A 12,862-nucleotide genomic window follows, 5' to 3' on the forward strand; every position below is an offset into this window, starting at 1 on the left:
CTGAGAGCTATACACTACTACTGAGAGCTATATACTACTACTGAGAGCTATACACTACTGAGAGCTATATACTACTACTGAGAGCTATACACTACTGAGAGCTATACACTACTACTGAGAGCTATATACTACTACTGAGAGCTACACACTACTGAGAGATATATATATTCTACTGAGAGTTATATACTACTACTGAGAGCTATACACTACTGAGAGCTATACACTACTGACAGCTATACACTACTGACAGCTATACACTACTACTGAGAGCTATATACTACTACTGAGAGCTATACACTACTGAGAGCTATACACTACTACTGACAGCTATACACTACTACTGAGAGCTATATACTACTACTGAGAGCTATACACTACTACTGAGAGCTATACTACTACTGAGAGCTATACACTACTGAGAGCTATACACTACTGAGAGCTACACACTACTACTGACAGCTATACACTACTACTGAGAGCTATACACTACTGAGAGCTACACACTACTACTGAGAGCTACACACTACTGAGAGCTATACACTACTACTGAGAGCTATACACTACTACTGAGAGCTATACACTACTGAGAGCTATACACTACTACTGAGAGCTATACACTACTGAGAGCTATACACTACTGACAGCTATACACTACTGAGAGCTATACACTACTAAGAGCTATACACTACTACTGAGAGCTATACACTACTACTGAGAGCTATACACTACTAAGAGCTATACACTACTACTGAGAGCTATACACTACTGCTGAGAGCTATACACTACTGAGAGCTATACACTACTGACAGCTATACACTACTGAGAGCTATACACTACTAAGAGCTATACACTACTGAGAGCTATACACTACTAAGAGCTATACACTACTGAAAGCTATACACTACTGAGAGCTATACACTACTAAGAGCTATACACTACTACTGAGAGCTATACACTACTACTGAGAGCTATACACTACTACTGACAGCTATACACTACTAAGAGCTATACATTACTGCTGAGAGCTATACACTACTGACAGCTATACACTACTGCTGAAAGCTATACACTACTTACAGCTATACACTACTGCTGAAAGCTATACACTACTGAGAGCTATACACTACTACTGAGAGCTATACACTACTGCTGAAAGCTATACACTATTGCTGAGAGCTATACACTACTGAGAGCTACACACTACTACTGACAGCTATACACTACTGCTGAGAGCTATACACTACTACTGAGAGCTATACACTACTGAGAGCTATATACAGAGCTATACACTACTACTGAGAGCTATATACTACTACTGAGAGCTATATACTGCTGAGAGCTATACACCACTGACAGCTATACACTACTACTGAGAGCTATACACTACTGACAGCTATACACTACTACTGAGAGCTATACACTACTACTGAGAGCTATACACTACTGACAGCTATACACTACTACTGAGAGCTATACACTACTGACAGCTATACACTACTGCTGACAGCTATACATTGCTGAGAGCTAAAAACTACCACTGAGAGCTATAGACTACTGACAGCTATACACTACTGCTGAGAGCTATACACTACTGAGAGCTATACACTACTGAGAGCTATACACTACTGAGAGCTATACACTACTACTGAGAGCTATAGACTACTGACAGCTATACACTACTGCTTTGAGCTATACACTACTGAGAGCTATACACTACTGAGAGCTATACACTACTGCTCAAAGCTATACACTGCTGCTGAGAGCTTTACACTACTACTGACAGTTATATGTCCAAATGTTTATGGACACAATTTCGAATGAATACATTGTCTTCTACAGGGGGTCAGTCAAATGAGTCAAACCAGGTGTTTTGGACCCCGGGATCCCACATGTGGAACCCTGCCTCTGACACTGATTAATTCTCATTATATTTATTCATTATTAATATATTTCTAGACACCATGTACAGAAATCCCTATGTAAACACTCCTTGGTACATTTCCTTGGTACTGAATGCTGTGGACCGTGGCTGATCTTCTGTGAAAAGCATTCTTCGCTGTTCAAGAACAATCACGCTGCGTTAGCATTTAGCTGCAGATTCAGCCGAGATCAATAATATAAGCTCTGTTTCCTAATCTGCTGTTCTGCTCAATCATTAATCATCTACTCCCCAGGCCTTCATCTCTGCCGTCACGTCTAAATCAGGCAGCGTAGAACGAGAATCTTCCCTTGATGTTCACATCATGATGTATGAACAGAAATAAAAAGAAAGACCCTGAAAAAAAATGAAATAAATAAAGAAATAAAACCACAAAGGCACCAACACAGCTACAGTGCTCCACTGTTAACCGAGGTGCACGGAATTAGGCATGATACAAACATGCAAAATTGAATCAATTTGTCTCCCCTAAATGGATTTGATGTGTCAACCGAATGCTCAGATGAATACGCCAGCCTCTTATCTCCAGCTTAATGATGCTGATTTTTTTATTTATTTATTTATTTATTTTTTGCTTCGCTCTCAGAGAAAGTTCCTGAGGAAGAGGCACTGTAAGTCACAGTAAGTGAAGAAGACATCGAATTAGAGGCTGGAGATGGAGCGATTTCTGTGGATCGGGATGCGGTCAGATGCTCAGGGCTGCAGCCGGGCGGGATTAATGCCCGTCTCCGCATGGCTGAAGGAGCGGAGAGCATGGTGAGCCATGTTAAAGTGATAAGTGGTCATGCACACTGATGGCAGAACCCTCTGAGGCTCTGCTCGGAAGGAAAGGTGCACTTCTTCTTAGTATTTTAATTATTTTTAATCTGTATTTTCTTCCATTTTTCTCCAAATTTGGTACTACCAATTAACCCTGCCCCATTCATAGCGCCCCCTAGCACTAGAAATTCTACAAACCCTAGGAGGTTAAGGACTTAGCACAGAACTTACAAATAAATGTGCCTTGGCTACAGTGAGTGAATCCTATGAAGCACAAAATCAATATTAAAAATAATGAATTATTGGCTGTATATTAAAGTACAAATCATGTGCTTTATTATACAGTAAGTAACCGTTGTGTGCAGCGTTAGTTAGTAGTTAGTGTGCAGTGGTGTGGGGTGTGCAGTGGTGTGGGGTGTGCAGTGGTGTGGGGTGCAGAAGGTAGTCTAAACTCATTAAAGCAATATTTGATTTTTTTTTTTTTAAAAGACTAAAATAGAAGTATGAATAATTTGGCAAAAACAAGTTGAGTAAAAAACACCAGTAGTGAGTTCCTTGCAGAACTGCAGTGGAGCATCTTAGTACATCCAGCATCTTTTGGCGGAGGAAGTTTGTTAAACACAGTTCTTCTCTTTTGGGGGCCTTTTGATGTCAAATAAAATGCTAAAACTGGGAAATGAGAGGTATGAGCATCAGCAAAGCACCGCAGGAGCTCCACCAGAAGAGCAGCTTCACATTACACAGCTCCAACTTTTATCATTTGAAAATGTGGAAAGATCTACAAGCTTTCCCACTTTTAAACTCTCCCACTTATCTCAGTTATTATGCTCATATTTCCTTTTTTCTTATTTTCTACCCAATCTGGAAAGCCAATTACCCAATCCCTGCTCATGTGAACTGTGGGTGAAGATTAGCATTAGATGTCTCCTCTGCCACTGATGCTGATGCAGCTCTGAGACAAGAGCTAACAGACACCTGTGTGATCAGACTAGGAGAGATGTGGGAGGAAGTGCCATCAACCCATCCCTGAGAGAGCAAGGCCAGTTGTGCTCTCTCTGACTCAGGCTGCTGATGGCAAGCAGTATGCCCCAGGATTCGAAAAACCAGCAATCCTCAGACCATAGTGGCAGAGCCTTAGACCACTCAGAGCCCAACAATAGTCCATTTCTACTGCTATTTACATGCATGTACAGTTTTATCTTTCACTGGGTGAGCAATCCTTGTGTTTTTGTCAAAGTGCAGATGGCACAAAGACAGCAGACCAATGATCATCAAGTTTTATGCGTTTACTGCCCGTAGTACCTCTCAAATAAATGAGACCTACGAATGCTTTTGGCTCAGCTGTCAGTTTGACACCTCACTACACAGCTGTGAGCTCTAGACATGTATTTGTTTATTTGTTTATTGCACTCTGTTTGTCTGAAACTACTGTGAACAGTCTGATTCACTGTAGCATATTGTGGAGTCCCACAGGGTTCTATTTTAGGTCCTATTTAAGGGCTGTTAAATATAGTTCTCGCAGCAAAGTCAGGTCTAAGGGGTTAAAAATATAAGACTTCCAAGTGATAGAATGTGCAAAAATAGGAAAAGTCATGAAAGGAGGTTCCTGAGATTCGATCGAGAGTAAGACGCTGCGGTCAGATGAGCGGTGTTTGGCGCTTCTAGGTATAAGTAGGTCAAACAGCAGTGACTCTTCTAGTAAGACGCCACAGCAGTCAAATGACCAGTACTTGGTGCAGCTGGTGTTAGGGCTTATTTCTGCTCCCTTTACGTACCAAAATCAAGATGCCCGATTCAAAATTGTAACCGTTACTGTCCACATACTTCTCTGCGTCCTTTACTTTGATGTAGATACTAAGTAGTACATCCACTAGAGGGCAGCAGGGTAAAGGTTTCCGTATTTACCGTTAAGCATAAATGAGCCTTTAGCCTGACCTTCAGTACAACATCCCTTGGTGATGCATCTAGGTTTACCCATGTATGAATTCCATGCCAATTTTAGTTAGTGTAGACAGACAGACAGATGGAATTTGGCCTCCACCTTTAAGCTGCCACGCCCAGGGTACAGAGAGGGTGAAGGGGGGTGCTCAAAGGCCCAACAGCGGCAGCTTGCCAAGCCCGGGTATCAAACTCACTACCCTGTCATCAACAGCCTGGTGCGTTTACCACTGTGCCACCACTACCTTTAGGAAGTCACCTGGGATTTGAACCCAGGCTGCCAGCGCCGCGAGACAGATGCTCTTCCGCTTCACTAAAGTGACAGTTAAAACTTCACTAAAACATCAGTGTTCCTTTTTTTCCCTGTCATTCAACGACCCAAGGAGCCGCAGAGAATTCCTCACATCAGTTCCTCACACTTATGAATCAATAATAACCCAATCATGCTGCATTGTGTTCCGAGCAGTTACTAAATTATACACCTCAGACAGGCAATAAGGCAGTAGACGTGTGATAGAGGCTACCTGAAGATGTATTCTTCTCACAAAATGTCCAAATGTTTGTGGACACCCCTTCTAATGAATGCATTCGGCCACTTTAAGTTGCACCCGTTGCTAACAGAAATGTACACACACACACATATACACACGCAGCTTGTCTAGTGTCTTTTAGAGAAGTACTGCCAAAAGAATAGGACTCTCTGGAGCAGATAATCAAACATGAACCAATTGGCACCATGCTTCCTAATGCCAGATGTGGGCTATAGAGGGCATTGAACTCTGGAGCAGTGGAGCTGTGTTCTCTGAAATGATGGTGGTTCTCCATACAGTACTTTCGGGATGAGGTGGGAAAGTCATTATCAAAAGGTCTAGTGGAAAGTCTTCTTCTCTGGACAGTAGAGACAGTACCCTTGGTTTTAGAAGAAACAATGAATTTAGCAGGTGTCCCAATACTTTTGTCCATATTTTGTAAGTGAGACTAGCATACACATTTAGACTAGCGTCCAATACATCACTAGTGTCCTAACCTAGTTAATGTTAGCTGGTGGAAAGGTCCAGTTCTAGACCAGGCCAACCACACCTGATAGCCCGGGAAGGAAAACTGGAGCTAAACCTGTATCTAATGCTACTGTGCGGCGACGCGGGCCAGATCTGCTTTTCGCAGCTTGGTAAGCCTCTTTTAATCCATAATACGTCTAAATTAGAGCCAGTCCACACGCTGCCACATACTGTTGGCTGTTAGATGTATGAATGGAGCTTTGAATTAATATCCACGCAAGTTGTCCACCCCGCTTTGTGGCGCAATCCATCTTCCGCGGACATGATTCAGTTATGTAAGCAAATTGACAAGTAATCCATCGCTGCCGTCCTTGTCGTCACCTCTAAGGTCACTTTTGATTGCCGGCGCGAGCAAATGGACGTTCAGGAGGGCCTTGTGTTGAGGAGGAGATGGGGAATCAGCTGCTAAACATATCAATATGAATGATCCTCACCGCGCACAACAACCCGTTTCGGGGGCTCCGGGGTGTACGAGCGGACGTGGCGTTTGCCATATTAAGAGGAGCGGGGGCCCCGTACTCAAATGAGATTTAAGCTGTAGGTTAAGGGCCACATAACACTATTAAAACCAGACGGCCCGAAAGCAGGGAAGAACTCATGGAGCGAAGCCGAGTGGTAATTGATTGCAAATGCTGCTGATATAGCAGCTCATTTTTAGCTCCTTCAAGGACACTTGACCTTTAAGGCAGCGTCTCCGCATTCGTTCTCTGTCTTTCTTGTTGTTGTTTTTGCCTTTTCTGTCCCCCCCCACCCCCCCCGTCCCCCGCCCAACCTGCCTCTACTTTTCGCATTCCCACGCTTTGATCTGACAGATTGGACCCTGCGTCGGATCCAACGCCAGCAGCAGCCCAAACGTCCTCACTTGGGTATTGGCGCTCCCGCTGGCAGGGGATGCTAAAACGGGGCTTGTTTGAGTGTTTTAACAGAGAGAGAGAGTTTCAAACCTGGATTTAAATAGATTACATTTAATTATCACTAATTATTTTTATTTTTAAGGTGGGGGGAACGGCAACAGCAACGTGACAAGGTAGATCATTAAACTGCAGAGAAGCTCATTTTCGGAGGTTGGAGAGGAGGCTAAAAGAAAGTTTTATAATGAATACACATGAGAGACAGTTCTGAGGTTGTGGTTAAATGTTCAGGGTCCTATAAAAGCTCAACTTCAACAGTTTGAAGGACTGAAAAAGCTCCGGAAACAACTACTGACCACAGCAGGACAACGCCTGGTGCTGCTGTATATTTAACAACCGACTGCTAGAGGCTTAGCATTGAGCCGTGTGTAACCGTGTCAGCTTTAGCTTTAGCTGAAATACAGACCTACCTACCAAACCTCCCAGTGCTGTGCGGCCCGTGGCACCACCAGCCAGGAGAGATTGCCCTGACAGTTTACACCCAGCCTTCAGCCCCACTTAAGCAGCAGTTCCAGCCCTCTTGACAAACCATTACATGTAAAATTAAACTGTAGCTCCACGGGCGGACGTGCGAGGGGTGGGGGGTTGTGTGGAGAGGGGGCTTGCCCGTTTGCGAGATGTCATTTTGAAGACCCCTCTCACCTTCACAAGGTGTCATGGAGACACTGATGGGGTTGCGCTCCTGTCATATGCCAAAGTGTGATGAATGAGCCGTCTTGATAAGTGTAGATAACCTGCCTCCCCCATGCATGGGGCCTAGCGTTGTCATGTTAGCCTCTGGATAGACAGCCCTGTGAAAAGCTGCCCTGCTGAGCTAGAGGCCTTCCATTAGTGCGGGGTGAACGATTGTCTTCACTGGTATAAATGAATGTCACACGACGTTACTGATTTTTAGCTAGCTGTCTAAAACGATGTATCTGAAACACGTCTATCGAAATCGGTAAATCTGGTGTCCGCCTGGTCCAAACTACAAGCTATATCAGTTCACATCCCTTCATTGCCTTTATTAAAGCAAAATAAAATATCGTCTGATATAACGATACCACAAAATACCAAAAACTAGCACCTTGCGTGTTTAAGGTGGTAGTAACTTCAGGCTCCTGCAGATGGCACTGCACAATGATTATCAGGTACATATATATACCTGCAGGGGGTGTGATGGGACTCATAGATGGAGAAGAAGTGGTGCAGTGCAGTGAGTGTCTCATTGGATGAGTGCAAAATGGGTCTCAAAGCAGATGCAGTTAATGATTGGCTAAAAGGAGTGACTGCATTTGGGCGTGGCCAAAGACCTGGATCTGCAGGTGTATGGAAGCTTACGGTCATACGGGTCTACCAGCAGTGGCAGAAATCCCTACAGTCTACAGGAAATATACGGAATACCTTATATATCTATCCATTGACAGATCCTACTGTAGATGATATATATATATCATAGATGTATATATATGTATATACACAACGTGGACAAAAGTATTGGGACACCTGCTAAATTCATTGGTTCTTCTGAAATCAAGGGTATTGGAAAGAGTTGGTCAGTTGGCCTGCTTCTGTTGGAGTCACTGTCTCTACTGTCCAGGGAAGAAGAAGGCTTTCTGCTAGATTTTGGAGGAGCACTGCTGTGAGGATTTGATTGCATTCCGCAACAAGGGCCAAGTTAGTGAGATGGCAATCATACTCCCCAAACTTTCCAGCTCAAGAAAAAACATACCCAGTATTCTATTAGTCTTCTAATAAAGTGCTCAGTAAGTCTACGAGTCCAGTGACTCCACTGCCAAGCACCGCCACCCCCCCGACCCACCAGCGCTGCATTATCTGCTGCGTTATCAGGCTGGCCTTTCACTTGCTGAGCGGAGATATTGCTTGTAGTCTTATTTACAGCCAGTCCAGGTTTATTGCATGCTAATGTGTTCGTGCAGGTACACGCGGCACCACGATAAAGCAGTTGAGATCTGAGTTGCTGCCCAAAGCTCTCTACTGAACTCTAATTGAAGACGGGCTCTTTTTCCTCCTCTCTCTCTCTCTCGCCTCTCTCTCTTTTGCGCTCTCTCTTTCTTCTTCTCGGATTGTGGCACGCTTCCAAACACATTTTATAGGCTGCCTCAGTAGAGTTGTTAATCTGTTCCCCAGCACTAATATTTACCCCACTGTGATTACAGATGCTTTTTTGTGTATGTGTGTGTGTGTGTGTGTGTGTGTGTGTGTGTAGAGGGGGGAATGTGGGGTGCTGGGGGTCTCTCCTAAATCAGAGGTGTGCTCCTGCTTCAGCTGACAGGACAAAATGAACAGCTTCTCATTGTAGCAGTAGGATGTAGTGTTTATTCATGTTCTGCTCAGGTGACGCTACACCGGTCAGCCATAACATTACAACCACCTGCTATGCAGTTAATATTGAGTAGGTCCCCCTCGTGCCACCAAAACAGCTCTGAAGGCGTCCTGCTGTGGTATCTGTGGCACCAAGACTAACTAAACTAACGTTAGCAGCAGATCCTTAAATAAGTCCTGTATGTTGTGAGGTGGGTGGGGCCTCCATGAGCATCAGTGAGCCTTAGGTGACCATGACCCTGTCACCGGTTCTCTGGGTTTCCTTCCTTAGAGCACTTTTGGAAGATACTGACCGGTACTGCATACCAAGAGGGAACACACCACAAGACCTGCTCCTGATGTTTTGGAGATGTTCTAATGATCCAGTCACTGTCTAGAACCTCACAGTTTGGTTCTTCTTGTCAAAGTGTCTCAGATTCTTACGCTTGTCCACCAACATTACCTTCAAGACCTGACCACTGTTCACTTGCTGACTGATATGTAGATCCACCTCAGCGATAAAACTGACCTCCTTTTTAAACGTATCTAAACATCTGGACATTAGGAAGTCATATAAATAAACACAGATGTGCAAATGCACACAAACACACACAGCTTATCTAGTTCCTGTAGAGGAAAAAGTACTGCCAATACAATAGGACTCTCTGGAGCAGATAAAAATGATGAACCTATTGGCTCCATGCTGCCTAATGCCAGGTGTGTGCTAGTAGAGGGGTATATATAAAGCCCCCCAGCATTGAGGAGCTGTGGAGCAGTGGAGGAACTGTGTACTCTGGAATGATGGATGGTGGTGGAGCTCCATCCAGTACTTTTGGGATGAATATATTGTGAATGAATATAAGCAAGTGTCTCAAAACTTTTGTCCTTACAGTGCAAAGCTCCTGCATGTGTATATCAGGGACACTTGGTGCAGAATTCAGTAAAGACGTGTAGTGTAGAGGCCGGCTGTGTACTGTCAGCTCTGGACGTCCGACGGCAGTAGCAGAGAGGAGAGTGTGCAGCATGGAGAATGAAGGTTACGGAGGCTATATGGAAATGCAGTAGCAACAGATGCACGGAGGCTAGACTGAAGCGAGTAATGCCAGCTGGGCTGCCCGAGGCGCAGTTCAAAACTGCGTAATCTCACGGCCCTGTCCACACTCTGTCTGCATCCATCACCCTCTCTCTCTCTCTCTGTTTATCTCTCTAGCTCTCTCATCCCTCTCTTCCTCTGCAAGTTACTCTCCTTCTGTTTCCATCTCTGTCAGTTTCCACCTTTCTGTCTCTATCTTCACACTCACTCTCTCTCTGCCTCTCCTACACTCTTTCCTCCTCTGCTCTTGTTCGTGATCACTCAGGCGTTTTTCATCCTAATCGCTATCCGCCACATCTGTAGCATACGCTACCTGTCCATTAACTTTTACTGTAATTGAGCTTCAGATCGATAGGCTTTTACATGCTAAAATCATTGTCCTTGCTAATCCACACACTGGGGTAATCCTTTCACAGCAGCCATAACATTAAAACCACTTGCCTAACATTGTGTAGGTCCCTCTTTGTGGGACCAACAAAACAGCTCTGACCCATCGAGGCGTGGATTCCACAAGACCTCTGAATGTGTCCTACACCAAGGCTAACGCTAGCAGCAGATCCTGGTCTGGTTAAGTCCTGTAGGTTCTGAGGTGGAGCCTCCAGGAGCATCACTGAGCCTTAGGTGCTTGTGACCATGTTGCCGTTTCATCGGTTGTCCTTTCTTGGGGCACTTTTTTGGTAGGTACTGACTGGTACTGCATACCAGGAGGGAACACCCCACAGGACCTGCTCCTGATGTTTTGGAGAGGTTCTGATCACCCAGACCTCTAGAACATCACAGTTTGTCCATCAACATCACCTTCAAGAACTGATCACTGTTCACTCGCTGCCTATTGTGTAGATCCTAGAGGTGGAAAATGTAGGCACAATTGTCTGGGCTAAGCTGCAGCAGAGCTGCCCAGGCTGTTGGATGTTCTGGGCCTGAATTACCCACCTCTGGTAGATCCCACCCCTGGAACCAGGATGTCAATGTCATTCACTTTAGCTGATGGTTGTTTTAATATGATAATATAATGGCGGATCAGTTTATATCTGTATATACATGAAAAGAAATAATAATAGAAAAAAGATTCTGACCCGGATTAAAGGTTCTGATTATGTGACTTTCTTGTTCACCCTGTCTCCCTTCATTCCTCCTTGTTCTGTATCATCTCCCCTCCTTCTTCCTCTGTCAGCGATTTATCTCGCCTCATTATCTGAACCGTCCCACGCCTTGTCTCGCACGTATCGAACATTCAATCTCTGATTCAGGGGACTATTAGTTACACCGGAGCTTCCCACGACTAATTGATTTAAGACAGATGATATTTTTACACTGGTTTATTTGACTCTACGCGGCGACGCCGGAGGATAACAGACAGACGCTTTCGTCTCGAGGAATGTGGAGGGCCTCCAGATTTATTCTATACCCAGTTTGGTTTAATCTTTTCCTTCGCCTCTGGGAGAGATGAGGATTTGAAGACACGTGTGAGAATTTGATGAATCATGCTTCCTTACAGTTCCACACTAGTGTTTGCTGCCTCAGGGCTGACTAACACAACACTGAGTAGTAGAGTAATGAAAGCTTGAGAGGCATAGCATATCTGTGCTAATTCTCTCTCTCTCTCGCGCGCGCTTTCTTGTGAAAGTCGTAGCCCTGCTTGAACTCCACCTACTCGTTCGTGTTGGTTGGTGTGGCGCAACAGATAAAACCCATAAATCTACTAGCTGCCAGTGAGCTATTACACCATGTGGGGAATCCAGGGTTCGATTCCTGGTCTGGGTCGCACTATGCTGGGCTTCACTAATACAAGGCCTTGGGCAAGACTCAGACACTAATTGGCCTGCCTTTGTAATAACCTTGTAAGTTGCTCTGCTGTAAATGTAAAAGTTGTCCCAGGCTGAAGAGTGAACAGTGTCCAGAAGGGGGAGTTATAAGTTATTTATTAGCACCAAGCTGTGGTGCACATCACTAGCTAGAGCCCCATCAACTTCATGCACAGGTACATTTATAGCATTTAGCTGATGCTCTTATCCAGAGCAACTTACAAGGCTAATCGTATTACAGAGGGGGGGCAATGTAGTGTTAGGAGTCTTGCCCAAGGACTCTTATTGGTGTAGCGCATTATAGTCACCCAGACCTGGAATTGAACCCCAGTCTCCCACATGGTGTGGTAGCTCACTGGCAGATAGTGGCGTTATCTGTTGCACCACACCAACCACATGTCATGCTACTTTGCCATCAGCAGTCGGATCCTGAGAGAGCACAACTGGCCACGCTCTCTCTGGTTAGATTGGTGGGTGGATTAAGCTCTCTCTCTCATCTCATCACTCTATTGTGATGCTGGCCAGTATATGTATCTGTTAGCTGGGGACCCATGTGCTTGTCCTCACCCTCTGAGTGTCAGGAGTGTTGCGAGTGATAGGGGGAGTTCTGGTGAGTGGGTGGGTTCATTGACTCAACTAAAAGTGCCTATCAAATTAAATTCACAGTAACTGTAACTTGCAGTCTACAGTCTCTCAGTTAAGCTGTAATTTTTATAATCTTTGTAATGTTGATGGAAAGGTTTTTAAAGGAAATGTGTGTGATTTGCAAAACTGGAAACTGGAAACAAGTTTAAAACAGTATATTCAAGTTTTCTGAGTTTTCACACCTCCTGCCCTTTTCAACCCCACTTTTCTGCCTAGCACAAGTCAATTTCTATTACACGGGCAGGGCTGCCATTAAGGGAAGTGCAGAAAGAAGCTAAAAACAATACAAAAGTTGCATTACATTTGTACTTTTTCCTTTCTTATTTGGCTTCCCTGACTTTTGCACAGCCTAACCAAAACTGTACAACATATACAGAGCATTTAATGTCCACTGCTAATATTGTTCACAT

The sequence above is a fragment of the Salminus brasiliensis genome, chromosome 2, assembly GCF_030463535.1.
Source record: "Salminus brasiliensis chromosome 2, fSalBra1.hap2, whole genome shotgun sequence".
Taxonomy (NCBI): domain Eukaryota; kingdom Metazoa; phylum Chordata; class Actinopteri; order Characiformes; family Bryconidae; genus Salminus; species Salminus brasiliensis.